Source organism: Manis javanica, chromosome 13 (assembly GCF_040802235.1).
Source record: "Manis javanica isolate MJ-LG chromosome 13, MJ_LKY, whole genome shotgun sequence".
Lineage (NCBI taxonomy): Eukaryota > Metazoa > Chordata > Mammalia > Pholidota > Manidae > Manis > Manis javanica.
In genome coordinates, this window is record NC_133168.1 from 10,875,274 (window position 1) to 10,902,690 (window position 27,417).

Below are 27,417 nucleotides of genomic sequence, written 5' to 3' on the forward strand. Positions count from 1 at the left end.
GATAGTAACCCCATTCTGTACTGGAAAACTATTGCTGTCCTATTTTTTAATCAAGAGAGGGCAGGACTCATTCAAAGCTGGTAGGGTCTGTGCCTTTTAGTTCTTATCATCCAAAGACGCAACAGAGGTGCAGACAAGTATGTAGCCTATCCATTACCAGAATAAACTGAGAGAACAATCCAGCAGTTGAACAGATGAGCATTTATGAGCACAGAGACACGTTTTCCTTCTTTCATTCCTCCCTGGTATGCTCTGTAGACCTCCTTAGATTGCAGCTTCACGTTGACTTTATATATAAGCTTTGAAGCATGCTTACTTTCAGGATAGTTTTACATTTAAAGAAATACTCTAAAAATAGTACAGAGAATTTTTGTATTCTCCAAATCTAGTTTCCCTTATTCTTAATGTCTTAACATTACCTGACTTGTTTATCACAACTATTGAACCAATACCAGTACATTATTACTACCTCCATATATTATTCAGATTTCCTTAGTGTTTTCCTACTGTCCTTTTTTCTTCCAAGATCCCATCCAGGACAGCACCTTATATTTAGTCCTATGTCCTCTTATGCAGTTCTTTGTGTGACACTTTTCTTCAAAGTCTCCTTATTTTTAGTGATTTTAAAGTATTGAGGTACTGGTCAGATATTTTGTAAACTATCTTGCAATCTGGATTATTTGATATTATTCTCCTGGTTAGATTGAAGTTATAGGGTTTTGGGGTGATGATCAAAGAGGAGAGGTGCCATTCTTATCACATTATACCAAAAGTACATGCTATCAGCATGATTTGTTACTTGATGTCGAGTTTTATCAACTGGCTGAGGTAGTTAGTATTTATCAGGTTCCAGCACTGGACAGCTCCTCTTTCTGGCTTTAAGGAGCTGGTAGTTACATTTCCCTTCCCGGAGAATGGAGCATCTACAGAAACTAAGCCTTCTTGCTGTTTGGGAGATCTGTCTTTCTCCCTCAGTTACTTATTGAATCATTTATTCATATACGTATGCTCTCATGGCTATTTATTGTATACATTAAATTACAATGTAATGCTATCGTAGTACTTTGTTGATAAAATTGTTCTATTAAATGTTACTCAGATCTCCTTCAGTTGGTTCCTTTGATCGGCCCCATTCTTTCATTTTTTTAAAATAGCTTCTTACTTTCTGGCAGATGAATTCCTTCAGGCTCACCTTGTGTATTCCTCATTCCAGCCCTAGAAAATCAGCTGTTTCTTTGAAGAGTCCTGGTTCCTTTTATTGGATAATGATATTAAAATCCTTTATATTTTGAATGGAATAGGTATTGACTGGGTTCTGGAGAATAAAAAGAAATCTAAGATTCGTTTTTCATAAGGAATACAATTGGCCAAAAACACATTCCTTGACAAATGGTTTATTTGACAGCTACCATGGAATACTGTAAGATCGCTGTGTCTTCCCAAAATTAAAACATGTGAAAAGAAGAATTTAGGACATGAGACAGAGGAAAATAAGTTTATATTCACAAGTCATATTAAAAGTCATACTAAATTAAATATTTGTGAAATGTGACAATTGCTTTTGGTTTGAGAGCATGATCATATTGATTTCTTTTTCCTATTGCTTTAAAACCCTGCAATGTCCCCTACCTCCTTCTGCACAAATTTGCCACAGTAGGTAATTCTTTATATTTCTTTGTAATAAAATTGGAATATTTTTCTTACGAACATAAAAAGCATTAAAATAACATATAAGGGCTGTGAAGAAGATACTCCTAAGAATGTCATCAATCTTTCAGCATTTGCAGACTATTTAATGGATATTTAGTATGCAAAAGGATTGCCAATTCAAATGTTTATCACAATTAAAATATAGTGGTAAAATACAATAAATCATAATAAGACATAATACAATTCATAACTGCAAAGAGGATGATGCTCTTTGTATCTGACCCAAGGAGAAACAGATTCTAATGCATTTTAGTTCTTAGTAAAATTAAATCTAAACTTCCAATGATATCTAGTAAGACTGACAGCAAGTCTTCAGAAGCTCTTTTATATAGTTTTTAATACTGAGATATTTCTTTCCAGATCTAACTTTAGGTGCTTCATCAAATATTAAGTCAACATGTCATGCTCAAAGCTAAAAGTTTAAATGTTTCAACTCACTCAATTAGTAGGAAGTCAAGGAAGGAAGTCAGTTTGGCATATATACATCTAAAATTTTTTCAGTAACTTTCTATATATTTGTATGTATCCATATATATATATACATACACACACACACACATATGCCTTTTTTCTTTGATAATTGAGGCCATTATAGCTATTTTATTCTGACATTTGTTTTTCACACTGAATAATTTGACTTGGATACTTGATTCTGACTATCCACCAAATTATTTTCAATGGTTGTCTGCATATACCATTACACATTTTAATCCTCTATTAATTGACAATGTATGGGCCTTTTAAAATTATACTAATAAAAAAATCCCATGAAATCACACAAATTGCATTTACCTGTTTATTATTTCATAAGGAGGGCATTATTTCCTTTACTGGTGGATCATTGTTTTTCTTCTTTTATGAAATAACTATTCAGACTTTATTTCCCCCTTTTATTGTGTTGTCCCATTTTGTAGTTTATTTGTAGACCCTTTTTACATTTTATGAAATTTGGCCTCTAATATAATTTTTGCAAATATCATATAAGTTTTTAAATTAAAAAAATGTGTTTATCAGCAGCAGAATCACAGAACCCAAGAATGGACAAACAGTTACCAAAGGGAAAGGGACTGGGGAGAATGGGAGGGTAGGGAGGGATAAGGGTGGGGAAAAAGAAAGGTGGCATTATGATTAGCATGTATAATGTGTGGGGGCGGGGCAGGGGGAGGGCTGTGCAACAGAGAGAAGACAAGTAGTGATTCTACAGCATCTTACTACGCTGATGGACAGTGACTGATGGGGTTTGTGGGGAGAACTTGGTGAAGGGGAGACCCTAGTAAACATAATATTCTTCATGTGATTGTAGATTAATGATAACAAAATAATAAAAAATGCGTTTACAGTATCTGTTGTTATCCTGAAGTTTTTGGTAATCATGGAGTTAAGCCTTTTACTTTTTAAATTTATTGATTTTCAGTTTGTCTTATGCTATTCACAATTATTTAAAGAAAAAAGTTTCTAACAAAAGAAATTACAATGTCTCAAGCTAATAATCTACAATTGTTCATAAAAATAGTTTTTCATGAATTATTTAGGTTAGTAATTCTTCATCCTCCGATCTAAATTCTGTTCAATTATTTAATATTCTTACAGATGATTATTCATTTTCATTTTCATCATATATTTATATTTCTCAATCAGTGAGAGTTAAAGAATGCAGGGATGGCATTGTCTTTGCCTCCATGGAATTGATTTAGATCAAATATATTTATAATAGCAAATGACATAAATTCAAGTACACATTAAAATAAAAATATATGTATATAAAGAAACTACACTCAATTTCCTAATTGTACACAGAGGCAGAGAACAAGGGTTTGAAATTCATGGTAGCCTAACTCACTGCATGCAGTTAATAATTTTCAATATGTTATGGCTCTACAGAATAGCGTAAGGGTGATATACATATAAATATTTTTCTGTCTAGTTGAGTGAGTGCTTTTAAAGCCTCTGAAGTCTTAGGGAAGCAAAGAATGATGTCCAAAAGCTCTGGAACCTTTTGAGCCTGTGCCTGGGAGAGAGACACGCGTTGTAAGCACTCCTGGGGAGGAAGGGGGGGTCCACCCCAACAACGGCATGGGGTCGGGGGAACCAGGAGCTCAGGTTCGCCTTCACCCAGGGAAGGTGTCCCTGGAAGGCAGCACCAGCCCTGTATGTTCTCTTCCTTCCCTTCTGTATGTTTCCTTTCTTTCTTCCCTCTTTCCTTCCCACCTCCCTCCCTCCCTTCTTTCCTTCCTTCCTCTCTTTCTCTCTGTCTCTCTCTCTTTTCTTTTTCAGTCCCCTATAGCATTTAGTAGAAGACTGAACAATGAGATTACAAAAGAGATCTACCAAATAGTGATATGGAAAACGAAGCAGCTGTAATCTCAAATAAATAAAAGCAGAATCTAGCTCTAAAATGCCTTTAAGAGTTAACAGAAGTCTTTTAAAGGGGCTGGGTAGTGATGGAATATGACTCCAGTGATGGTCAAGGATCATATTTAGTGAAAGGAAATGTAACTTTGACCATTTGCACTAGCTTTAGTGCTCTGAGGATGGGGTGGAGGTTCAGAGGACCTCAGTTCTAGCTCTGTGCCCTCTGAGCTGTGTGCCTTTGGCCCAACTGCTTCATCTATCTGAGCTGCAGTTCCCTGGATGAATGTTACGAATAATATGAACTCTCTGGCAGCTAATTGTAAAGGTTATGCTCCCATATATTAAGTGCCAATACAGTGATTTATAGGGAGACAATGCCAAAATTAAAAATGTTATGTTGTTATTATAACAATTATAAGTACTTCTGTAACCATTATTGCACTTCAATTTTTCATCCTCACCAGGAGGTTAAGATAGAAGAAGAATTATTATTATTACCAATACAGGAAAATTATATAGATCAACTTGCTTAACATTCTGACAGACCAAGAAATTGGGCTTTTGACATTAAGTTTCATCAGTTTTTCTTGGTTCTGCAGTTCTGAGGAGAAGTCAATGCAAAAATAAGAAGAAATAAACAAATTAAGATATGCCGTTTATATAGTTTTTTCTGGGTACAATGTACTATGTGTTTCCTCTACATAATTTATTACACTGTCATAATTATTCTGTACTAGAATTCACATTTTACAGGTAAAGAAAGTAAGATGGAGAGAACTTAAAGTATTTACTCAAGGCAATAACAGCCAATAAATGGAAGAAATGGAAATTTCTCGCTATTCTGTCTAATCCTAGAATACAAGTCCTTTTCATGAGGTCAGGCTGGAGTGAACCATCTATTAATGGTGCAGGAATGGGCTGCAGAACAGTGGCAGGATGGAAGATACGGGCGTCATCTGCAAAGAGTTAACCTGGACCTAAACTATCAACATGCTTCTCCAACAAAAGAGACAGAGAGAGAGAGAAAAAGGGAGAAAATAGTAGATCTTACATTTTTCTTGGAAAATTTAGCCCAAAGAAGAGAGGAAGAGAGTTTATTTTAGATGGTAGAAGAATAGAAGGAGTGGACGTAGAAACCAGAGAAGCCAGTTTATTTAGAAACTGAATGTCATTTTTTAAAAAGTTCGGAATTGTTAACTATGGAGGAGAATAAAATTAAGGAGGATGACAGCCAAAAAAGGATTTTGGAGCTGGACAGCCCTCTGGGAGGAAACTAGAAGCCATTCTATGACGAAATACAAGCAAGTAAGAGGATAATTTAGGGAGAGAGGAGTTGATGCAAAAAAACAAAACCAAACACCAAAGACACTCTAGGTGAGTTAAAATTTAGAGAAAAGCAGCTCTATGAATTAAAAAGTTTAATAAAAAGATGACATTTATGATCCCATGAAAATGTAAAATTTTATGATGTATTAATAGTGAAATAAGAAGGGTTTTTTTTTTGACAGCTTTATTAACTTACATAACTTCCATCTGAGTTCCATTCCTTTTTCCAATGGGTACTAACTTACCAAATATATTCCACTGTTTGATGCTGAAGATTGCATTTAAGACAAACATCTAGTTATTTCCCTGTCTTCATTACAGAGAGCCCTTCTTGGCATCCTCAATCGTTTTCCCCATGAAATTTCTTTTTCTCTTATGATTGCTGAAAACATAGTTGGAGAATAAAATATTCCTTCACTCCTAGGAAATAACTGTGATTTCTGCAGCTGTGGTAGCAAGTGACGACCACAGCCAGTTTTAAACCTGCTTACTCGGTTACATAGCTCTAAAAAAAAAATCGTCAGAACTGATTTTACACAAATTTGATCAGTACCCAGACACACAATTCAGTGGACATGCATTCCCATCTCCATTACAAGTTACAATCCTAACTTGTAACACCCAGTTGATCAGAACTGGACTTCCTCTGAAAAAATAGGCTTACGAAAATCAATGAATGAACGACATTCTCACCTGAGAAACCATGTTTCTACAAATGGCATCAATACAGTTTCTCTGAAAGTTTGCTTCTCACTGAATTCCACTCTGACCCCAAACCCTGTAAAGTAACATTGGTCTTCTATGATCTGAGAGTGTCTGTCTGACCAGCAGTTTTCCCTTCCTTATGTTGGCAATAAATTCAGCTTTATGGGTTTTTTTGTTGTTGTTTAAGATATTGAAAGTTGATTTTCACAGCTGCACACTATGGAAGCTGCACACAATTTGTGGAAGTTTTGAAAAGAAAATATGCAGTCATATCCTTTGCCTGTACAGTTTATTTTCTAGAAACTTGTCCAGTCATTCTGCATAATCTTTGTCAAGCATTTTTGCATTTCATCCTTTAAAAAATTATACAATATAGGTCTTATTTTTATTTTTACTTTTCATTTTATTAAATTAAGGATTTAGTAAGTTTAAAATCTTTGGCATTGCCAAATACCTAGTACACTCTGAATATGTAGAGACTCTTAACCCAGAATTTTACTTCTTCTGCGAGAGAAAATGATCCAAAATAAGGAAAAAAACACTTAATAAATATTAAAATTGAAGTGTCTATATATATGAAAATCCACAAACACCCCAAAATAAGAGAAGAGTTAAATGAATAATCATGTTATAGATACCTGTAAAATAATGTATATGCGTTAGAGTGTTTATGATTTGACATGAGCACAAATCAAAACACAAAATTATAATTATACCATGTAAAATTAGGTGTACACATAGAGTGGGAATAAAGGGAAATGAGCAACTGAATTTCCACAGTGGCTGGATTCCAGATGAAGTGTATTTCCACTCTGTTTTTAAAATATGGCTTTAATGTCTGTGCAATACCAGCAGTCACCTAAATGTAAATAGTGGTCTCGTATTTGAGGTTTCTAGCCAACAATCCCATATGCTATGGAAATTCCAATGTCCCCTAAGATTTCTGAGAATTGCAAGGGTGTGATGAATTACTGATTATTAGTGACAGGAATTCTTAACCCTGGAGATTTCCAAATTTCATTCACGTCTCATCTACCATAAATGTTCCCCTCACTCTGATTCCTTTGATTTAGATGTGGAACTGGAACGCAACCCCTTAAGTGCCCTGAATCTTCCACACAAGGCTTAGTCACAGGTATACCTGAAGTGAGATGGGGACGTGTTACACTACAGCACCGCACACACATTAATACGGAATACAGACCACCACTTTCCTAAAATTCTCTTGGGGTATCCAGCATACCACTCACCTTGTCCACCTTAAAGATCTACTGCTAAGTTTCCTCAGTTTGTCGTGTCAGACGGCTCTCCCATCTTCAATTTCTGCTCTAAGCATAATGAAGACTTGATATTGTACATCCATAAAACCAAGGGGGAATATGCCAGATTTGACCCTTTAGCAACACAGAGATTTATTTTAAGATATAATATGATATTTCAAACATTAAGAATGGAGAAATTACTATATTCATTTTTGGAGTTTAAATGACATTAATTTAAAGTCACAAATTTTAAATTAACACCCTACTGTGTTTTGAGTACAAAGTTAATGTGACTTTAAAAGGAATGGTGGGGTGTAAAAAGTGAAAAGGGAGATTAATTTTTTTGATAAGAAGTTAAATGGAAAAAATAAAAGAAAACCAAGATAGGGATAGTTGAAAATACTAAAATTGAACTTCAAAAAGCTATAGAATGATTATTTATTTTATAAGGATAGCTAGAAATCCCACAGGGTTATATGCATGGTTTTAAATAAAAGTTTATGGTATGTTTATTTGCTCCTTCCTATTCTAAGTACTTACTAACATAAATATTCACACCACAGTGTTTTCCCTAGAGGAGTTAGTTTACTGTGAAGTGTTCTCTTTTCTCTTTATAGTGTAGCTACAGGGAAATCAGAGTCACCAAAAATAAAAATTTAAGAATAATTCAAACACAATAAATTCAGATTTTCCAGATATCTTTGTCTACTAATTCTTTCCCGTGAGCATACAATTTGAAGTATAGTCTAGAACTGCTTATGTCTGCATATTCAAAATAAAGACACATTATTAAAAGGATAAGAAAGAAAAGCATATGAAATAGTCATTATTATAGGTACAGTATTCCATAGGCATTGATTTAGCCCTACCATCAAGGTAAGAGTAAACCGGGGGAGCAACCAAAATAAAGCTGCACGTTCTCCTGGACACAGAGGGGTAAATATTGAATCCTCAATTTGCTTCCAAATAATCCAGGTTTTATGGGATCTCTATCAACAACTGAATTCCTCAGTTCTTTTAAACAAGCTTTCCATGTTTGGATTAAACATTATGCATGGTACAGAAGACACCAGGGGACTCCGGCAGAAGAACAGATTGTCTTTCCACCCATCCGTCCTCCTCCACCCACCCATACTTCGTCTACCATCCATATTCCACCTACTTCTCCTTGGTCAGGGGTACGATGGGAGACACTTAGAGTCACTTTCTACTGTATACAGAATGATCAACCCAAACACCAGGACTCTGAAGCCTCCTACGTGTCTGGTCCCACCCAACCTACCCTAATTACTCCTGAAATTACCTAACCTCTTAAGCCTCGTTTCCTTAAGAACACTATTGTGCTCAATGGTATTTTATCTAGAAATTCAATACTGCAAATATTTTTAAGTACCTATTATTCACCATCAGTACAGTAGGAGGGCTTCATACAAAAGGGACAAGTCTTATAAAAAGGAACTCTACTGAATAACCTCTTGAACAACCAAACATAAATGAAATAGGCTTTTACTATGGTAGAAGGGGTTTAGATCAGAAAAAAGAAAATAGTGAAAACATTCAAATAAGATCAAGAGGTAAATGTGATATCTTTCCAGTACATATTTATGCATTGTAATAGGTATCAAATGAGATTTAAGCATTGCATGGGCCACCTTGATTTTGCATTTGTCTTCTGTTCCTACTGTATTATTATCTGAAGGTATAGAAGATGTTTTTCTTTTGGTGTGTCTTTCTATTGTTCATCATCCTCTCATCTGCAAGAAGTTTTTCAAATAGACTAATAAGGTATTTTCAAATTACCTAATAAAATAAGTTCCCCTAGAAGTTGGCATTGTGATTGGAAAGCAATAGGGAGAAAGACTGATTTCTCAATAACAGAACACTGTAAATTTTCCTCATATTAAAACTGCCCATTGATTATGAGATTACTCTTAAAGAAATTGTAGCAGATAGGCATAGTGATGCAAGTATTAAAGGAAAGGATCTCAATATCCAACGGTACGTCTGCTTTGCTTTATAAAATATATCTATTTCTTCTGAAATACTACGTATAAATCTAACTAAAGTGTACCAGGGAAGATTAAGAAAAGAAATGATAAATGCTTTTGTGAGAGAAATAGTCATTTTAATAATAAAAAAATACCTTCTCAGTTTATGCATTTTGTCACTTTTGGTTCTCACACATTAGATTTCCTTAAGGTGAAAGCATATTTATGCCTAATATAATGTAAATAAATTAGTTTATTTTGGCTTAGAAAAAGCAATTTCCAATCTAATAGCCTATGTTAGATTTTGAAGTTCTACAGAGAACAGGTATTTCAGGTGAGATTTTGGCTTTAAATGTAAATAACATTGTTTTTTTAAGTGAGGTATAATTTGTTAAAATTTCATTTAAATTAAGGAAAAGGGCTTGGTCATCTCTGGAAATTAATATAAACAAGAAGATGCTCTAACAGTAACAAAATTTCTATATGTGTGGATTTCATGACATGGTACAAAGGCAAAGAATTAAGGGTTAAGCAAAGTATGTTCTGTGTAGATGCTCAACCTTTCATAAGCTGTCTGCTTTTGGCAAAGGCATTTAACCTCTCAGATACTTCTTTCCTTGTTTATAAAGAAAAATGTTATTTGAATCTGCTGTACTCCAAGCTCACTGTAAGGCTAAAATGTCATGATGTGTATAAAGGAATCTTTAAACTCTTAAAAAAGTGTAAGGGAATTTTGTCCATGAGAAATAATACTATAATTGTATTAGTTAAGGTACCCAAGTCCTTAACTATTCCAATTTTAGAACGGCCTACAGTTATCATGGCCATCTATTGATTATTTTTGTCTGAACATATATCCATTTATGTAATAAAAACTATAGCCAATCATAATGATTGCCACTATTGTCAAAGAAATGCAGAGCCAAATGGCCATAAAATAACTAAAACTAAACCATAATTTTGGATGGTTTAAATATTATAAATTGTAAAAAGATGCAAATATATGTGAAGAGCTCTTATAATTCTCAAATTTTATGTCATTAAAGAACATTTTTTTGTCAATAAAGAACAAAGATTTTTAATAACAGAGTAAACAAAAATGTCAAGCTATGTTTATGTTGGGGTAGATTTACTTGCATATGAGAAGAACCATTCTAAAAGTTGATTTACACTGACCAAGTATTAAAAGCTTAAAATTCATTTTTAAAGATTGATTTTATAATAAATTGCAATTTACAGAAAAGTTGCAAAGATGTACACGGAATCCCCTTCACCCAGCTTGTCCCACTGTTAACATGATCACGGTATGTGTTTCAAAACTAAGGACACTGGCCCAGGAATATTAACTAAACTGTAGGCTTCATTCAGATTCCACCAGTTTTCCCACTAATGCTCTTTTTCTGTTTCTAGGACATCACATTGCATGAAGTCAGAAAGCCTCTTTCATCTCTGGGCCGTCTTTCTTAGTTTTTCCTTTCATGATCTTGAAACTTCTGAAGAGTATTGGTGAGGCATTTTGTACTATGCCCCCTCAAATTGGCTTTGTATTATGTTTTTCTCAGGATTAGAGTGGGGCTATTGGTTTTGGGATAGAATTCACCAAAGTGAGGTGTCCTTTTCACATCCTACCCTGGCACATGGCATCAACATGTCGTATCTTAGGGAAATTAACCTTGATCACTCAATGAAGGTGGTACTGCCATGCGTCTCCATAAAAAAATAATCTCTTCCCCCCATTTCCAGACTCTCCAAGTCATGAAGTCTAGTCCACACTCAAGGGAAGAAGATCAAGCTTCACCTCCTTGGAGGTGGGTGAAGTATCTACATACACTATTTGGAATTTTTCTGTAAGAAAGATTTTCCCCTTCTTTATCATGTATCTATTTGACCATGTATTTATATCAGTTTGGATTCATTGATATTCATTAGGTTACAATTTAATGTAAGCATTATTGTATTATTCTGTGTGTCAGCTTTGGCCACAGAGGACTTTTTCTGGTTGGTTCCTGTGTCCTTTTGACGTATGCCAATTATTTTATTTTTTACCAGTTTTTCACTTTCCGGCACTAGAAGATGCCTCAAGATCATCCTGTGTTTTCTGCCCTATGGCTAGAATCATTTTTTTCCTGAAGGCTCTGGTTCCTTTATTTTTTATTGGAGAATGGTATTTAGAAACTAACATCTGGGCATAAAGTATCCTCATTGCTACTCTGGTGTTAGTATTTCTAGGATCTATCAGTTAGTAGAGCTAATAGAGATGTAGGTATATCTACTGTGTATGCACACATATTCATGTTTATTTTTGTAGCTATCTGTATGTATATTAAAATAAAAATGACTTCATATTGATATCTCTGTCTCTAATCTAGCACTACAAGGTTAATTTTAGCTTTTTTCCTTTGCTCATTGGTAACTTTTTCTTTGACAATGAGAAACCTAGCTCCCATTATCAACAATTTATTTACTCTTGTGTTCCACCCTAGTGTACATACAATGCAGTTCATGATTACTAACCTGGGCTCCCGTGGGAAAAATACAAATGGTGTACATGTGTACCTACATGAATTTTTCTCTTTATCATTATCCTTTCTAGTCTTAGTCCTCTCAAATCACTGTTTTTCCAAGTTACTCAGATTAGATCATTTTCACAAGGCTTTCAGTGAGGGTATGTCTTACATTTAATTATGTTAGATTCATTTTCACAGTTGGTACTTCCTCTTAGGATATTCCAATGTCCTATTTTCTTACTTTTAATTTGCATACTCCGTAGCTCACTCTTTGTATTGCACAGTTCAGTGGGCTTTGATGAGTGCATGGTCATTTGTCCAGAAGCACAGTGCTGCACAGAACAGTTCCATCATCCCTCGAATTCCCCTGTGCTAATTAATTCTCATGTATCTCTAAACCCAGCAACCACTAATCTGTTTCTTGTCCCTGTGTTTGCCTTTTCTAGCATTTTAGACAAATGGAATCATACAATATTTAGGCATTTGGGTCTTCCTTCTTCCAGTTAGCAAAGTACACTTAAGATCCATCCATAATATTGCATGAATCAATAATTTTTTTTATAATTTAGTAGTATCCCATTGTACAGATAAACTATATTTTATTCATCCATTCACCAATTGAAGAGAACATTGGTTATTTTGATACATTAGCGATTATAAAGTTGTTATAAATATTCACATATAGGATTTGTGTTAAAAATAAGTTTTAAATTCATTTGGGTAAATATCTAGAAGTGGGATTGCTGGATCATATGGTAAGTGTATGTTCAACTTTATAAGAAACTGGCACACAGTTTTCCAAAGTGGCAGTACGATTTGAATTCCCATCACCATGAATGAGAACCCTGTAGTTCTGAATGCTCGGGAGCATTTGGTATTGACAGATTTTTTAAAAATTATCCATTTTAATAGATGTCTAGTGGTATCTCATTGTGATTTTAATTTGCATCTCCATAATGACTAATGATGTTGGCCATCAGCACATCTTCCTTAATGAGGTACAGATTTTTTACCCATTTTAAATCTGGGCTGTTGTTTTCTTTTTGTTAAGTTTTAAGAGTGCTTTATATATTCTGGATATAAATCCTTTATCAAATATGTCATTTACAAGTCTGAAATTTGTATGTCCACTCTTTACAAATAGTCTTTGGCAGAGCCATTTTAAATAAGTTCATTTATTTTTTGCTTTTGTATAATCAGGTTCACCTCATTCTCCTGCTTCCTGGAGAAGGACCAGGCTGAGTCCCAAGTCCCCTGTGATAGATGTTACATCCTCAGACAGGGGCTCCCACAAGGAAGGGCTGGGAGATGGAGAGTGAGGCTTGAGATGGGTATTGTAGGACAGGCAGGGCCAGGTGTTCATAAGAGCAGCATCTCCTGATGCCCTAAACATGCCATACATTTTGGGAATGCTTCTGATTGATGAAGGGCTGCAGTTCTTGGCTTACTTTCTTCTGAGGAAAAAGGGGCCGGGCTGCCTCCCTTACCTCCCCTTGCCATGTGTTCGTTCTTTATGCTTAGGACTTCTGAACTCAGAAACCAAGCATAGTATTCCAGCCTTTCACTTCTCTCCTTACTTTTCCACAATATGAAATTAATAGTAAAAGCTTCTTTAGCAACAAGGACCACTTTCATTCTCCTTTTTATTTAGCTTATAAAGAAACTGTGTACCTCCCACCCTCCCCACACACATGAATGATTTGATGGTAAAGGTATTATCCAGTCAAAACTAAAACCATTTTTTGAAAAGATAACTAATACAGGAAGAAATCAAGCTGATGTTGAAATGATAAGATACATTATATTTTTAAAGCGCCATTTCAAGAAATTTTAATGCTCTAGTATAACATTCTGCATGTCCAGTATTTAAATTATTTTCTAGTAAACTAAAGAATGGCATAGAAATCTTAAGGATATTAATTATAGTATTTATAAAAAATGTAACTAAACTTCACAGGTTTATTATTCTACCACGATAGACAATTATGTTAAGCTTTAACTTCGATACAACCTTAAATCTAAATCTACAGAACATTTCTTCATACCGGATAAACTTCCAAAAGTATCCTATACTTTGGATAGTTTTTAGCTTATAATTTTCCGAATCACTCTGAGTTATCTATAAGTCCTAATTAACATATTTCTCCCACAATGAAGCTAACATGGCAAAGTAAATATATACTTACAATATGGAGAACATACCATGGGAAGCACATAGACAGGTGTTAAGCTACTCCGCTGTATTATAAAATTCTTGAATTACATTCTAAACCTGTTGGGAAATAGAAAGAAAAAGTATCTTAGTAAAATGTGTGCTGGGTGTACTATATATGCTGCTAAATAACCAGAAAAAAAAAAAAAGGAAAACCCTAAAAGAAATCACGCATCTTACAAACGCAAATCTTTGTTGTGTCCTTTGTTTGTAACAATTTACGACTTCTTTTAATGTTTAGGAAAATGGTACTGAATTACTAAAGTCAATTGAATATACAATAGAATAAATACTTTTTCAATAAATTCTTTTGTTGAAATCCAAATGCCTAAGATGATGGTATTGGGAAGTAATTAGGCCATGAGGGTAGATTTCTCATGAATAGGATTAGTGCCTTTATAAACAAGACCCAGGGGTACCCTTGCTCTGCCACGTGAGGACACACTTAAAAGACGGCCATCTATGAAGCCGGAAACCCGCACCAAACTCCCAAACTGCCGCTGCACAATCCTGGACTCCAGAACGGTGCGAAAACAAATAAGCCACCCCGTCTCCGGTACTTTGTGATAACAGCCCAAATAGACGAAGATACTTGTCCACATACATTATTGGATACGCCTGGAGGCAAGTGCTTCCAAACCTTATTAAATTTTTAATTCTGTAATGAAAGAGATTATATTTAATACACAGTGGAAAACTGATTCACTGACATGCATTACCCCAATCAATAGCAAATATCTTCAAACTACGGAATAACTTAAAATAAAATAAAGTGCAGGTTTAGTTTTCTCTTTAAGATAGTGCTTCCTAAAACTGTGGTATGTGAATTATTCTCTATCAGAAATGTTATTTTGGTGTAGAACATACCTAATAAGTCTCCCAGAGGTTACTGAAGGTATTGGTCTGGTGTCCTACACTCAGTGCACACACAGACACACAGAAACACACACACACCTCATATTGCTTGTTCCCATCATCTCCCAAACACCTAACTTTTTTTCTTCCTGAAATCAGCATATTTTAAAGCAATATTCAGTCAGATTTCTTTCTGGATTTACACATGGCCTTGGCTTATACTTGGAAAAGAATTTAATTTTTCTACAATTTAGTGCTTTTCCCCCTTATTTATGTTTCATTATTAGATTCAAATACATTTAAAGATAAATCAAAATACGGAGAATAGATTTGGCATTTTTGTCTTGTCTTTAAAATTAAATCTTAACCTAAGTATTCTTTTATCAAAAGTGTACGACATAGTAGATGAATAACTTGTCTATATTTAGTAACATCTGTTGAATACATTTTAGGAGTGTGTGATCATTTCTCTAGCTCCGAGGTGGTCTTAGGGTAATTAATCCCATGAATGCTCAACCCTAACTTGTGATGTGACAGGCCTAGGGAGACAGGCCTTCCAGTAGCCCAGGAGCTTCTGATGGACAGGTGGAGTGTTGGGCTGAGCAGCAGTGGCTGCTCCCAAGAAGCAAGTGCATTTCTTATTTGTTCAGATGGTGTTTTGATTTCTGATTCTACTTGTTGAAACCTTCCCTAGAAGAAGGATCTGCAAATGGGTGATATGAAGTAAGGTCAAGATAAAGTTTGTAGGATACTTAAATCCATCCTCAGTCACACTCATCTAGAGAGAGATGCCCAACCAGGACCAAAGATGGGAGATGGACCAGGGACAGATGGTTGGTCACATTCTTTCTTTTTTTCCCCTCCCTCCTTCTCTCTCTCTTTTGTTTTTCTTGTCTATGACTATAGCAGCAAAAAACTGGACTTCCCTTTGTAAGCACGCATTTTAAGTGTCCAATGAGATTGAGCAAGGAATGAGAGAGGAGGGCGGGTTTTTGATAAGCTGTTGCCATCTTCTGGATGACTTCCCCTCATCCCATTTTTTCGACAAAATTGAAGAAGGCATTGACAAAACAGAGAGAAGAGAGAAAGGGAGGTGGAGGGGAAGGGAAGGAAGGAAATGAAGCTGTAGCAAAGTCTCTTGGAAAATCAATAATAAAAATAGCAAATTTATTAGAGGGAGGAAAAAAGGAGGACGGTAAGAAAACCCCGTGACTATTTCTCTTGGGTCCCAAGCATTCTGCCCGCTGTCGTTGACCAGGATCCCAGAACTCTAGGGGCACCGCGGGGTGGTTCAGGCTTGCTTTCTTCTTCTGTCCCTTGGATAATTTTCTGTGAAAGTTCATGTTCTCTGAACAGGTTCTCCCACCATATTGCAAAGCCTAGAGATCATCAGTATTGAAAAGATTAGGATCCTTTGGTCTCATCCTGGGTTCTAAATAACTAATAAACATAAGATCATCTGGATGGCTTATTAAAAATGAACTACCTTTCCAAAGAAGCTGATAAATAAGAGTGGAGTAGGATGCAGAATTTCCACATATACCAAGCCCTCTACCTCCCAGTGCAATTGGCTGCAGATGTTTTTGGACCATGCTGTGAAAAACGAGAGCTAGGTCAGGTCCGGAGTGTTCCAAACACTTGAACAAAAGGGGCTATAGAAAGGTATATGATTATTTATATAACCATTAAATTTTTTCTTGAGTGTAAATTGCCTATAAATAATTTTATTTATAAAACTTAAACTGCAGCTTTTTAATGCAGATCAAAGTCTTTTGGGAAATCAGTAACGAAAATAGCAAAATTTAGCATATTTTTCTTTTGTAATCAACAAAGAAGAAACAGTAATCATAACAAAAAAATGTAAATATTTTATAACAAGGCAATTTAATTTAGAGTAAGGTATTTCCTCTTATCTAAAGTTGTGCTTAAACTGATAAAAGATTTTTTAAAAATCCGAATTTTTTACTAATTCTGATTCTCAAACAAATAATGCTCTGGGGAAAAAAGAATCCATTCTAGTTTTAGCTGCAAGTGCTGTATTAAATATAATAGTTTGAGCTGTGTATTGATAGCATATGATTTATGAATAAACCAAGTTATTAAAAAAGTGAACTACATCATACTGTTCAGAATGTAGGGCAATTTTAACACAATGCTGTAGTCTGACTCATTGCATACATTTTGTTTTAAAATGCATTCATCTCCTTTTCAATCATTTTAAAACTTGAATTTCAGGATTTTAATGCCTTAAATAAACGTACCACATTTTTCTGTTCTTACCCCATCCAGGAGTGAGTCTCCCACAGCTATTCACAGTATTATTTCTACTAAACAAGCACAGAAGAATCCAGATTATCTGATTTAAACTTTGCAAAGATTCTTACTTTGTTCCTTTCATTCACACTTAGGAAGTATTTTGGAAGAAAAGAAAATCCATACCTACCAAAATCATTTACATTTGAGTGGTTTTCTGTTGCCAAAATTTTTACATGAATGCCTTTCATATTTTTCATATATGTCCTTCATATATGGACCATACATGGGAAAGGTGCAGATCTAAATCCATGTTAACATGGGAAAATCAAAATGAAATATAAAACCATTATCATATAATTTGATCCAAAGGAAATATATTTCAATATTTACCATAAAAGTTAAAACATTACTAAAGGAAAAGGAAATAAGATACACAATCCAATTTTCTGCACAGTATTTCCTCTTAATATTGCAGCTGATCCACTCTGGTGAGTGGGTAGAAAAGTAGATCCTCACTCAGCCTTGGGTTTGCTGAAGGTGAGGAGCTGAAAGCTATGAAAGGAAAACAGGCACTAGGAATGCTCTGATTCTTATTAATCTATTCACTATTGATACATTTGGGTTACAAAGTCTTTCTTTAAAAATGCAAACAAACCCTAAAGTTATTCTGACTTTGACATGAATTTATGTAAGCAGAGAGATGCATAGTCCTTCTAAACACCTAGCTGAGATTAGCTTCCCTTATTGTGGATTGAATTGTGTCCCCCAAGAAATCTGTTGAAGTCTTAACCCCCAGGAATTATGAATGGGACCTTATTTAGAAAGGCACCTTATTTGCAGGTTTAGTAAAGTTAAAATGAGGGCACACTGGATTAGAATGGGCCCTAAATCCAATTGCTGCTGGACAGCTGCATCTGAGGAGGTCTCTCCCTGTGCATTAGGTGAAAAAGCATTAGGTGAAACCTCAACCTTGACTGGGGAGGGTTCTTGACTCAGGATGAGAAAGAATTCTTGAACAGGTTGGACGAGTGTAGATAAGGAAGGAATTCATTAAAGCAAGTGTAGCTGGGAATGGCAGTTGCTTTGCAAACAGCAGAGAGCAAGGAAGAACAGAGGGTGGACAGGGAAGGTTACTGAACTACTGCTCGGCATAGAGGAGATCCCTTGCCAACTTCTGAAACCAGAGTCACCTCATATCCAGTGTCTGTTTGAAGCTGCATAGCATGGGAACTAAGCCCCTACCACCCCAGGATTTTGGGGGAGCCACAGAGCACTGGATGGAGTGAGACTATGTTTGAGAACTTCCCAAAGGCAAAGAAAGGAGATTGTACAGCTACAGTCCTGTCCAGGTCATCCAGACAACGGTAACTTGCAAGCGCAAATCAGAGATCTCAGTAGCCCCTCCCTAGTTATCTGGAGTAGAACAGAGACAGAGTGAAGACTTGTGTTTAAGTCTAGAAAATGAAATAATGTAATAACAAAGACACTTATCACTGGAAGAGCAGAGAGACAAAACAGTAAGTTGAGCAGAGAGAAGTCTTTACTTAAGGCAAAAAAAAAGTACACACTCAAAGAAAGGGTAGTGCAGGACACCTCAGAGAGGAGGTGCACTTAGAGGCTTAGGATTCTGTGTTTTAAGACTTTCAGGCATGGGGAAAAGGGTGGAGGGAAGGGACATAGGCTTGACATGTGGTCTCATGATGTCTGTCTCTGGTGAGAGACATTATGTCACCATCCACAGTCAGTCCTCTAGATAATTCTGTAAGATAAAGTTAACACAAGGAATTTATTGATCTCGTTCTCTGAGATAGTGGTCACCCTCAAGCACTAGGAGCCTATCAGCTGGGACTGCCTGCCCTGCCTTATGACAGTGTCAGTTGTTGGCTGGTTACCAAAGAATATGTTGGGTATCTTACCTCCTAATTCCCTGTTTTTTTTAAATGGAATCTTAGCCTTAAAATGGAGTCCTTCTTGTTCTTATAATACTGTTTATATCTTGGCATTTTTCATCATAGTCAGGAAGAGATAATCATGATGCTTGTCCCATGTCTCTGCTCTACCTCACAATGACTTGTGTTCTTACAAGGAGAGAGAAATTTAGAGACACCAAGACACACCATAAAAGAGACCAGGTGGAGGCAGAGACAGAGATTGGAGTGGCGCTGCCACAACCCTGGAAACATCCTGGATTGCAGGCCACCTCCAGAAGCTAGATGAGGTAAGGAAGGATTTTCCCCTTTACTGGCCCCACAAACACTTTGATTTGGATGTTTAACCTACAGAGTTTTGAGAGAATAATGTTCTCTCTCAAGTTGTTTTAAAACACCCAGTTGGTGGTAATTTGTTATGGTAGTTCTGTAAAATTAACACATCCCTTAGAAGTTTAATTTGGACCTGAGTAGGGAGAGCAGTTGGGGTGATGGTGGGATGCTGTAGTGCTAAGTTCTTAAATAACAAGAAAGAAGCGTAAGAATTCACCGGGGAGATAGGAACTGAGAACAGAGAGGAAGAGGGGAAGTATCTAAAAAAGCACATGTATATAGTGGCCTGGCCTGAACTTAAAATCTCAAATCATGTTGTTGCACGCTACTATTTCTAAAATGTTTACTGGGCTCCCTCCCCTGCCCCCAGTCACTACTTGGGTTATTCTTTGTTCACGCCTTGGCTGCTGTTGCCAGGCTGAAAGCAGGTAGCCTAGGCACCTTCCCCTGTCTGTCATTTTCCAACAGCCCAAGGCCTCAGGGAATCAAGAGGGAATCTATGCCTTGGCCTTGTTCGTTATGCTCTAGTCACTCCCACCTTGTCAGTTCCTCAAAGTGCTTTCCCATCTAATATGTAACATCTATTGGCTTGAGCAGCATGTCACATATTCTAGTGCAGTGAGATGTGTGGGAGGAATATAAGCTTAAACAATACTCTGGTGTAATGTGAAAATGTTTCCCTGCAAATTTAGTATACTGGGGGAGAACACACAATTTCTATGTGTTATTTCATGTGGGTATCAAACCCGACTACATTTATAGCATAAGATTTCATGTTCCTAGACTTTAAATTCAATGAGTCATATGTACTTTTAAGCCAAGCTCTAACTTTAAGGCTGCTCACATATACAACTCTAAGTAAAAGATGACATGTGTCTCAAAAATAGACTCACTGCCGATTTGGGGCAGCTTTATTTATATAGGAAGAATTTATAGCTCTTCAAGAGAAGTACCTGACCATGAAAATCTTATTAGCTAAAAATAACCCAAAGCAATGATAAGTCCTAGGGTTTGCATGAAAGGACTAACCAAGTAACAAGGAAAAGAAAATTATCCCCGTATGAAGCATAAAGTTATACCAGTTTATTCTGTTTAATGAATGGCTATGACATAATAATCAGCTTTTTAAACTTAGGTGAATTCGGTGCTTTATTTATATGTAAAGTTTCTGATATGCAGTTCTCACATCATTCTTATGAATGTGGTCTTGATATACATCATCCTTTGACGATACACTACTTATTAGCATACATCACTTTCAAGTAAGAAACAATGAATCTCACAACACCATTACCTACTTCTGTGTAAAGATGCAATATTAGGAAGCACTTATTTGTATGTAATTGGCATGATAAATCAGGAAAACTTTATTGTGTTTTACTGAAATACCCCCCTATTACCTTTTGATGTTTTACATACACATATATACATATCCCTCACCACACTCACACACACACACACATGGTATGAAATGAATTGAAACAATTATTAGTTAGTCAAACATATCTGGGTAATAAACCTTTTTTTCATTCATCATAGGCTAAAAAGATGTGAATTCATGGTGACCTGACCTGTAGAAAAGGAGAATGTGGGAGGATAAAGACTGTTCCTCTTCTCCCCAAGTCAAGGAGAGAAGCTGTGACCTCCTTAATGAAATGGTTGGTCATGTAAAGAAATGCACATTTTTATGTTTAAAACTTTTTTTCATTTTTTTCCTGAAAAATTATTCTTAAACATCTTTTGGTAAAGTAAAACACATACACACAGACACAGGTGTATCATAAACTGAAAAAAATTATGTGGCTATTTATAGATTTAGAATTATCAGAATTAAGAACAACACTCTGGTCAAGAACCTGAAGTGAGTAATTAAATTTTTAGGTAAGAAATATTTAACTGTGCTTAAGGAATTATAAACAATAATACTGAGCATAAACCCTGATGCATCTTTATTTTCCTTAACATCCACTTTCATTCTAACATCAAGTCCTAATTCTAATATTTAATAAATCTTTCTCTTCGTTTCAATCTCACTTTCATTATCACAACAAAGAGCCCTGTCACTTACATTAGGGCAATTACAGATTTTACACCTTCTGTGTTGTCACCAGTGAAAACTTTCTAAAACATAGATACTTAGGTTTAACTCAAGCCATTCAAATTTTTCAGTAGTTCCTCATTGCCTGGAAGCTAAAGTTCAAATAACTTAACATAGAAAGGAAGGTCTTCAAAATTTAATCCCCATCTTCATTTCCAAGCTCATCTATCATCAGTCCTTACTTTACCCCAGTCACATAAGGCTGTACTCCATTTCCCAATTGTTTTATGTCTTTAGATATTTTCACAACCCTTGCTCCTATTTTTGCTTTGGCTTAGAATCTCCTTTAAAACTTGTGAAATTATGCTGATCCTCTATGCATAAGTCAAATGTTTTCCACTTTATAAAATTTCATCATTGGATCTTCTGTACTCTTGCACCATTACTTCATTTCAAAATCAAAGTTCCCTTGTATTTTAATGAGTGAGTTCTCAATATTCAGTTTCTTCACTGGATTATGATTTTTTTTAGAGCATCAATTATATTATTCATGTTGTAGTCTTGGACTCTAAAAAAGCATCTTAAATATAGCATCCGTCCAATATAGATAATTACTAGTGTTTCTAATTCAAAATAAGTTTCTTTGAAGGCATTTTATGGTAAAATGGTTAATAAATGAGAACCATGCTGTGCCTCTGGTGAGCCCATTGCTATTGAAAATACTCCCCTGATTTTCCTTGGAAGAGTTTTTCTGTGTAAATGTTAAATGATAAAATGAGTAAAAAGAAAATCACTTTCCCTCTTTGATATTAGATGACAAATGAATTGAATCAATTTTCAGTCAATGTGAGCATTTGCAGAATGGACTAACAAATAGAAGACGATTTATTGGTCTTCCACTGACCTTACTGCTGCAGACTGCATAAAAATTGCAAGGGTTAGGTTAGAGTTTAATTAATAAATGTTGCACATAAGGGACCTTTTTTCCTTTCATTGAGTTTTCCAGTCTGTGGTAGGCACTAATTACTGGAGATTTTATTAGTATTTCCTTATAAATTGCTTTTGGAGAAAAAGGATCTGTAACTGGCCATCAAAAGGCAGGCATAAGATAATGGCATTTTATGTAGTGTCCACAATGTTGCTCATGTGAAACCTGAGCATAAGATTGTACATCAATGATACCTTAATAATAATAAAAAAAGGTAATGGCATTATATTCTCCAAATGCATGAATAAATTCATTGGTATCAGTCATGGAACAGAAAGTTCAATGTAAATATTGTAAGCTAGACTGTCTAAAATTTCAGGAACATTGTGATTTTTGTTGCATTTTATCATTTTCATATGATTTGGAAGGAGGCACTCAGTATTAGATCTACGAATGGAAATATTGGCAACTGTTCCCTGGAGAGTGTTAATGAGATACAGTTTCTGACATTTAAAAAATAAATACAAAAGGTACAGTATGAAAGGAAGAAGAGAGAAATAACCACAAAAGCATGTACTATTTTAGCTATAAAAGGATAAAATTATCTTCTTGTCATAAAACCAAGTCACACATTCCATATGTGCATGAATTTAAAAATAGTAGGAATGTTTTAACTGAGGCAGAAAGAGATGAACAGAACAGTACCCACGAATTACTGTGAATTATTTTTAGTGATTTGCATCCTAGAATAAGTCCAGGGCAAACTGCAACCTTTACATAGGACTCTACATACATATGAGAAAACATAAAGTAAGGTAAGAATCTCTCTAGTATTTACTCATCAGTTGGACAAATATTTCCTGAATAACTTCTAAGCACAGGTTCTGAGAAGGGAGAGATAAAGGAGGGCACAGACTCGTTCTCCAAGGACTTCACAATACTTGGGGAGACAGATACAAAAGGAAATTTTGTATGGTGTGCAAGAGACTATAATAAGATAGGGATTTGCAAAAATGTCATGGAAACAAAATGGAGGTATTTGAATCTTAGGGAAAGGTTTCATGGATGTCATGATGCTTCATCTCAATCAACTGGATTTCAGTAAAACATTTGAAATAATTCCTTAGATACCCTTGTAGTTAAAAGGAAGAGATGTGGGTAGGATTGCAGGGTAACTTGTTGAGTCTTCAGTTGATGAAACTTTCCTACCAATACTGATTAATGGATCCATGCCAAACTTCAGGAGGCCTCTGTTACTGAACATTTCTTTGTATCATTTAAAACCGACTCTTGGTGATACATTATTTAAGGTTTACTTAATATATCTGGGGATGACTCGCACTGGAAAGTGCAAGCACAATATTATGCAACTTACAAAGAACGTTGTGCATCTTCCACAGATTAGAACAGTGGATTGAGACTAACAATGGAATTCAGTAGTGAAAATACACGGAAGTATAAAATTCTGCTGAGGAAGTGGAGAAATGGAACTAGACTCTATTAATTGTCTTTCAGGTGACAAAGATCTAGAGTTTGAAGCTAAATGAAATGTCATTGTGGATCATGGGTGATAACAAAGTTACCTGGCACATTAATGGAATCTTGAACTGTACGAAGGACTATATATCCCAGGGGAAAAAATAGCTTGACCCTTACTATTACAGATCAAGAAACTGAATTTGACCTTGTAAATGGTGCAGAGTGTAAAATTATCAAAGGACAGTGATCTGAAAATCATAGGTTTTTGGAAGTCATGCTTTATAAATAAATAGTTGACAAAAATGGGAGGTGTTCTGAGAAAGAGATCTAAGGGCAGTAATAGGCATTTAAAATAACAATTTATTCATTTCATCCATTTATTCAATCTTCAAGTCTTATTTTTTTCTTTGCTTTCTCCTTCAAAATGTGCCAGGAACAAGCTAGCCACAGGAAATGAACTAGACAAATATCCAGCTCTCCAGGTCCTCTCATTCTAGCACAGCAAACACCTGTCTAATGGAAGATTGAGATTTCTTCACAGACACCTAATGGTGAAACACAAAATGAGAATGCATCATGTAGGGTGCCATTCTTGGGAAGAAATATGTATCTTTTTTTTTAATATCACAGAAGTATAACTGATTACCTTGGATTCCCTTTCATCAGAAAGTCTTATTTTGGGTAGTTGCTGAATATCCCTTTTTAAGACTTTGTATATAAAATTCTCCCATAGAGTAGGAAATTGAATTGTGTTCTATCTCAAGGATTTTACTTTTTATTGTATTTGTTTTGTAAGGTTCATTGGACATTACTGATCCCATTTTCACCTTCTTCTGACTCCTCTACATCATCAGTGTAAATATCTAAAAGATGTTTTGACCTATAATCTCTCCCCTATACATTTTATTAATTCATTCACTCATGCAACAAACTTTTGTTTAACTATCTTTTATGCAGTGGTATGCAGGTAAGTATTTAACAAAAAGCTTTCTCAGAAAAAGTTCCAATTTGTAGTGTTTGGTGATATCCATGGCATAAATACTCCCATCAAAGCTAATTCCAATGTCACTGAAGAGAGGGACATGATGGCTTTCTTGATCTGGGGGCTGCTGCGGTAAATCACTGCTTCTATGACCCTAGCACTGTATTAGGGACCAGGGCCACAAGACGACTAAAATTGTTCCTTCTCTCAAAGAAGGCACCTTCTAGTGAGGAGAAGGAACATGTACATGACTGCCCCGATATTATTCTGAGTTTGGTATTGGTTAAGCATGTGCAGTTTACATGCCGACCTGCATTCCTTAATCCATTTGATCTTGGAGAACTTGGGCAAATTTTGGATCACTTTAGCAAATAATTTATCTCCATAAGTCTCATCTTCTTCATCCATTATGAGGGGAGAGTCCCTTATTTTGTAAATATTTTTCAAGTGCCTATTATATGCCATATACTCCACTAAGCACTGTGTATATGCAAGGAACAAACAGAATAAAAATGTGTCCCCTCATTGAGCTTATAAACTAGATGGGGAGTCGAATAATAAAGAAACAAATGAATAAAAGCTATAGTGTGCCAGATTGTGTTAAGTTCTAGGGAGGAAAATTAAGTAGAGAAAGAGGGTTGGGGTAGAGTGGATTGCCATTTTCAGTAGGAGAGTCAGTGCAGGTCTTGGAAAGGTGTACTTTGAGAAAAGATCTGAAGGAGGAAGGGAGAGAGCCCTGTAGGTGCCTGAGAAGAGAATATTCCAGGTAGAAGGAATGACAAGTGCAAAGACCCTGAGAAAAGAGCCTGTCTGTGTTGCTGATGACCTGGGAAGATGCTAGAGCAGTGGGAGTGGAATTAAAGAAATGAAGATTGTAGAGGAGATTAGAGAGTTTCAGGGAGTGGATGGGGCAGATTTGAGAAGTTTTTTTAAGCCATTGTTGAGGACTCCAATTTTGAATCAGTAAGGTAGGAAGTCAACAGAAGGTTATGAGAGGGGTGATACGATCTGATTTCTATTTTAAAATAACCATTCTGCTATTTTGAGTTTAGTCCACAGGGGCCCAAGGATAGAATCTGAGAGATGAATTAGAAAGCTAGTATAATACTTGAGGTGAAGGATACTGGGGTCATAGATGAAGGGTTAGAATGGTTGTGGTGAGAAGTGGTAAGACTCTAGCTATCTGGAAGGCAGAGCAATCTAGATTTGATGGAAAGATAGATAATCTGAGAGAAAGAGAGGCCTCAGGGATGCCTTCGAGTCTTGTAGCTTTTGTAACTGGATGCAGGTGCCATTTATTGTGTTCACCCTGGCTAAAAGTGATGATTTTCCATTTTACACATAATAAATTTGACATGTATGTTACATTTCCAAGTGAAGACACTATGTAGGTAGTTGGATATATGATTCACAAATGTATGGCAGAAGTCCAGACTAGATATGATTTATGAGTCATTAGAGTATAGATAATAATATCAGTGAACACAAATAGTGCCAAGCATTATTCTGAGCACTTACAGATATTAACTCACTAATGCTCTAATAATTCCATGGCACAGGCACTGTTATAAACCCAGATTTTACAGATGAGGTAATTGAGGAGAGGTAAGACAGATCATTAGACCAAAGTTACACATCCAATGAAGTACTTAATGTGGGCTTTAAAGTCAGACAGTTGAGCCCAAGAGTCTGTGCTCTTAGCCACAACGCTCAGCAGGAAATGTGATGAAATCGCCAATGGAATGACTGGAAAAGTCCAGGGAGATCAGCTTCTAGAGCCTGTAGAGGTGAGAACTAGCATATTAGACAATAAAGGAGCTGCCAGTGCTGTTTAACGACAACAAGACATGTGCATCACCCTGGAAGGTAAGAGAAGAAGAAAGGTTTGAATTTGTAAAGAAGGATCAACTTTGTCACGTGTTGCTGATAATTCAAGTAAAATGAGTGTTGAAACTTTGCCCAGATTTATCAGAGTAGGTGTTGTTGGCATATTAGATAAAAACTACTGTGGCAAGTGGTGGGGGGAACCTTGCTTGGGTTGTATTCAAAGGAGAAAGAAAGGAAGGAATCACAGCCAGGCCATGTAGACATCTCTTCAGAGGAGTTTTCTGTAAGGAGGATCAGAGAAATGATGTGTGAGCTGGAGGGAAATGAAAGAGACAAAAAATAAAAAATAATAATAATAATAAATAATGATCAGAACATTAAATAAAATTTGTGATTATTGAACCAGGTCTTAACATGGTCAATGCTCATGAAAGGTGAGTGGCTTTAAAATTTTATTACATTTGTAAGTTTTGCTGCTTATTCTGTACATGCCTGTGTGCACACACATGTGTAAGTATGCAGGTGAAGGGTTAACAGAAGACTTCACAGATGATCTGACATTTGAACTAATGCATAAATAAGAATTCACCAAAAAGGACATCAATGTTTCAGGCAAAGAGAATAACGTGAGCAGAAGCTTAGAGTGAGACAAAGCATGGACCACTGTTAAGCATCTTCCTGAAACACAGATCTGCATTATAATTAAAAAAAAAAAGACTTTATACCTCC

General features: G+C 35.7%; 1 protein-coding gene across 2 annotated transcripts in view; it reads right to left on the reverse strand.

Moving 5' to 3' along the window:
- Window positions 1-27,417, reverse strand: part of FUT9 (fucosyltransferase 9) — a 166,855-nt gene that overhangs the window by 66,454 nt on the left and 72,984 nt on the right. Inside the window, exon 2 of one of the 2 annotated variants that reach the window (XM_073220944.1) lies at window positions 14,053-14,122. The gene's annotated coding sequence lies outside the window, so the exon portion shown is untranslated. Of the gene's footprint in view, window positions 1-14,036; window positions 14,123-27,417 lie in introns of both variants that reach the window. The other variant, XM_073220943.1, reaches the window with a different exon arrangement.